The sequence below is a fragment of the Dipodomys merriami genome, unplaced genomic scaffold, assembly GCF_024711535.1.
Source record: "Dipodomys merriami isolate MVZ:Mamm:240054 unplaced genomic scaffold, mDipMer1.0.p SCAF_1, whole genome shotgun sequence".
Taxonomy (NCBI): domain Eukaryota; kingdom Metazoa; phylum Chordata; class Mammalia; order Rodentia; family Heteromyidae; genus Dipodomys; species Dipodomys merriami.
In genome coordinates, this window is record NW_027202270.1 from 68,048,598 (window position 1) to 68,053,597 (window position 5,000).

The following is a 5,000-nucleotide window of genomic DNA, read 5'->3' on the forward strand; positions in this document are numbered from 1 at the left end:
GCGGGTTTAATGTCTTTGAATGTTCCTGGGATAAAAAATTAAAGTGACCAAGCTAGTTTGTATAAAGGCTGATAAAGTATGGTAATAGTATGATTCTTTTATAACCATGGTGTGTGTGTGTGTGTGTGTGTGTGTGTGTGTGTGTGTGTGTGTGTGTGTGTATTTCTGGAGAGCACATTTTATCTGAATACTTCAAATTGGCGAGTCTCTTTTTTCTAGCATTATCTCATTTTTCATCTCTGAGCAATAGCTAAAACTGCTCCCATTTTCAAATGGAGAAATTAAGGCTCATGACCTTCAATAACACTTGTTCACACTGAATTTGTCTTTGCCTCATTGTACCTATCACTAGGCTCCCATCATAAAATGAGAAATTGAATGGTGAATTTGGGCCTATGATCTTTACCCACCTAAGTGCAGAGGTAACAAGTTAACTGTGAAGAAGAAGGGTGTCAATGATAAATCTTCCCTGGAGAAAACAAGAGTCGCTGGATAAAAATCCTTGAAAAAGAGCCACTATGCTCAGTAACACATACCTAGAAAGTGAAATGTACAAGGCAGGGAGAGAGAGAAGAATAAAGACTAAGATGCAGGCGAAAAATCTAAGAAAGTCCTCTCCACCCATGAAGTCCTTCTAAGAAAGAAACCCAGTCAGGCCTTTAATCTACTCACTCAAACACAGATGATTTCCAAGTACCTAAGCATACTCTTTGAGCCTTATTACTGATGGAGACACTTTTAAAAAATGAAGTTACATATCTGTATCATTTCTTGACTGAAACATGATTTGTTCCATTGTGGGTCTACTACTTGAGGATTCCTTTGCAAATCAATTTTTAAATGAAAGCCTTACACCAAAATTGTAATGGATACACATTCAGCTCTTATCTCCCATATCTCCCACACATAGCAAGCAGCAGACAAAAGATGTTGGAGCAGTCAGTCCATCTTTATTATTATGTAAGTGGTAATAATAGTTATATAACCCTATATTTCCACTTTGGTGCGTTAGTCACAAAATGCCATCACTGTGACAATCTTAGAGACAAGGAACCTATTTGTACCAAGTTTCCTTGGGTAATAGACCAAGGCCACACAGCTGGTTACGTGTTGGTGCTGGGACAAGAAGGCAAGTCGTCAAGCTTGTAATTCTGTGAACTGCCTCTTTATTTCTATTGTTTCCAAACTATTGCAGGAAACATGGGTGTATTGTTAGATTCTGGTAATTGATCAAATTGGTAGGCTTCTATAACTCAAATTAAGGGGATCCATGAAAGTAACAATCATCAAAACAATTTAAAATTAAGGAACAATCTCCATTTTTACTGCATGAAAATCCCCAAAAGTCCCATAGATTTCTATTCCTTTACTCAGGATTTGTAGAGTTTAAATTTAGATCACATTCTTCCCTGGAAATTTGTATTGGTGGGTATCTTTTTGCGTTCCTGTTGTTTGCATAAAGACATACTTCCTAGCTCTGGCTTTGCCACAAACTGGTTGTATAGCTTTTGACAAGTCATTTGACTTCATTTTACTTATATTACATCTGTGGTCACAGGTTGAGTCGACTTCAAGGGTCCTTCTAACATAATTTTATGATTCTGTGTCTCTAAACAAACTGTAAGCTTCCTGAGGTGAGAATAGCACCTCCATGCATCTTCTAGAGTTACTGTATTGTAGGTATTTAATAAATGTTTGTTGATGGCTTTGAAAGACTTATTGGCACACTTAATGTGAGTGGAGTTATAGGAAATCATTTTGACCGCCTTATTAACAATTAACTGTCTATAATCTGCATATGTAATTTTCCTTTATGTCAATGAAACTTCTGCTTCCAGTGAAGATGAAGTATTGCCTTCTCCACATCAGTTCTTTTTGAGGTTAATGCATTAGCTACCACGGTCTTATTTGTACTCTAACTGACAGAAAACTGTAGCAAAAGCATACAAGTAGCAAAGGGGGTTAGTTAGGTAACACTGTATAGGGCATCTTCAAAACAACAGTTCTAGTATTTCAAATGTCAAGCTAATTATCAGCAATGTTTAAATGCTATAATAGGGCATTTTTGCAAATGCTGAAATTTTCCAGCAGGTATGAACATTATAAAAATGTCACGTTTTGCCACTATTGTATCACTTGTCTCCAGGAGACAAAAATTTGAAATAAAGTTATAGCTGTAGATAATAAAAAGAAACCATTATTTGTTTTGCATATGACTGTAAAATTAATTGTCATAGTGATACAATTTAGAGTATTGTTTACTTGGAAGGCAGAATAGAGAGGATTTAATATAATGTAATCTGGTGAAGTGAAAATAATGCTTATTATAGATCAACTATGCAGCCTTTTAAATATAGGTTTTTAGTAATTCAGATATATCTTTCCAGGCCCATTTGCTATAAAGCAAATTTAAGTATCAGCTTTATACCCTTTGGTAACCCATATTACACATACAGTTTTAGAGAAAATGAAACTTTAATATGATTCCACATAAAATGGCAAGTCATGCCAATAATTCATATGCACTTCATATGCAAATAGTTTTATCTTATCCATCAATTATCATGTAAACATGGTATCACATGGCAAATTTTCCTATAATACAGTACCAGTACCTGTACATAATTATGGGTACTTTTTGCCAATGCAACTGTTACACAGAATTGTAATTAATTCCTCTGAAGATTACTGTGAGAGTTTTGGATACTGATGGTGTTTTTGGACATTTATTACTGCTCTTTAGTTGGCTTTTTGCTATGCCTCAGAGACAGATGTAAAATTAGTGTCTAATTTTGAGCCAGCAAACAGTACATCTTTCCTCTTGTTTATTGAATTGCAGAAAGGAATTCTTTGGGCTCCCACTTCTCTGTGGTTTTAAAGTAACCGTTTTAATGCTGGCCATGTAATTCCAATACATGTGTAGGGTTTTCCTGAAATTCAGGTTAGGTATGGTTATTTTGGTTTAATATAAGGATGAACTAGAACCTGCCAACCTATGGAGAAGGTTCTATACTTTTGGATGCTGAATAAAACAATAAATATACTAGTTCAAAACTAGATATTGGATTCATATATATTTTGTCCAGTATAGGCTGATCATTATATAAAAATGAAACCACTTCTTTGTAGAGACAAAGCTAAGCTATGTTGTTAACATATCATATGCCAATGGCAATGATGGTGACAAATGATTAAAACAAGAACAAATGGGGAAAATGGCCTATTTTTATCTCATAATGTAAGTGGAGTTAAATCTATTATGAGCTGGCTATTCCATAATAAGAATATTTGATCAGGCTAAATTTTTCCAATGCTTACACTAGGCAAACTTATTGAGAAAAATATTTAGAAGTGGAGGGATGGAATGGGAAATAAAAAATGTAATGCCTCTATCAGTGGTTTAAATTTTAATTGTTGGGAGCTCCACCTTAAAGAGCAGAATAAAATACCCTTATTTGAATTCAGATATATAAAACTAAGTTTGTTATAAATTATTTTACCTGGTTTAACAAAAAAGACAGAGGGGTAACTCACTAGTGCAATGGCTCATGGGAAGGAGTATATCCTAGTTCACACAGGTCTGGGAATGATGGCCTACTACTTCTGTAAGTGAATTTGACAGCAGTTATTTATTTAGTTTTAAAGTATTTACTACTATTTGTGAGTGCAAACCCTAAAGGTTGTGAAGTATTGTTGGTCTCTGAAGGTGATGGATGCTGTACTCCTGACCCTATATGGTGAGACATGACTTCATTGCTTGTTTAGATTGTTCTGATATTTGGGACTCCTCAAGGGCTGTTCATAAATCATTTATCTCTCTCTCTCTCTCTTTTCTCCACAAGAAAATATTTCAATTGTATTGCTGCAGGAACACTCACGTGTCACATGGGATATTGTGGTCCATGCAGAAAAAGACCTTAAAAAGGCAGGTTTTTTTTTTTTTTTTTTTGCAGGATAAAGGCCTTTTAATGCCTGTCCAGCCTTAGATAATTTTATTCACTCCTTCTGGACCTTTCTTTATTCCTCCTGTGCCCAGAGATCAGTTTTTAGGAGGTGGGTTGAAAGCTTCCCAGGCCTTAGGAGCTTTTGTTGTAGCCATCCCCCCCCTCCACATTCCCCCCACTTAGCGTTAAGAAAACTTGTAAAGAATCTTCTGCTTGTTGCTAAGAAATGGTTAAATCTCAGTCACCAGGAAAAAAAAAAGAAGCACATTATTGATTGTACTAAGGTATATCTGGACCACACAGCTAGAGCAGAGATGTTCGAATATCTCTCTTTTTGTAGATCTGAGGGCATTACCCAGCCTGAACTTGCCTAAGCCCTTGTGGTCACACCTCTTGAAAAGGTTTTGTTTCCCCCGTCAATTGGTATTCAAACCAGGTCAGCAGATTCTGTTTGCCCGGCTCCGCTGCCGTTTTCATTTTAATTTGCACCTGTTGTGCAGTTGTTCGGAAGGCAAGTGCAGACCCGCGGATTATACAAAGATCATATTATGAGCAGATATGCACGGTGTAATCTTTTTGTCCCCAGCCTCACATGACAAAAAAAATCTCTCTCTTTTTGTTCCTTTTTTACTCCCTGGGAACCTGTCAAAGCAAACAGATATGACTGACTAAAATTTGTAACTAGACATGTTTCCAGAATTCTCCAAAAGCATTATGAACCTGACACACAATCCTTTTCATTTTTCCCCTCCTTTTCTGCCACTTTTGTATAATCCGATAGCTGGCAAGAGCCACTTGAGATAGCTCAGTTGATAACTTAGCGGAGGATTGCTTTATTAGGCGCAGAGAAATCAAAATGAACCTGAAAATTGTTTGCGCTTTTTTTTTTCATGGGCTTTTTTTTTCTTTCTTTCTCCCTCTTGTTCCCATGATGTCATGGTTCTAACTTGTTTTTTTGTGTGTGTTTCTGGAGAGTTGGGTTAACAGTTCTTGGCAATCCTGTGTGTGCGTAACGGCTGGTGTGTTTCTCTAGCTGAGCTAATGCCCCGTGTTTAT

The 5,000-nt window shown here is 36.4% G+C and overlaps 1 protein-coding gene across 1 annotated transcript in view; it reads left to right on the plus strand.

Annotated features, from left to right (window-relative positions):
• Positions 1–5,000, plus strand: part of Zeb2 (zinc finger E-box binding homeobox 2) — a 135,262-nt gene that overhangs the window by 84,502 nt on the left and 45,760 nt on the right.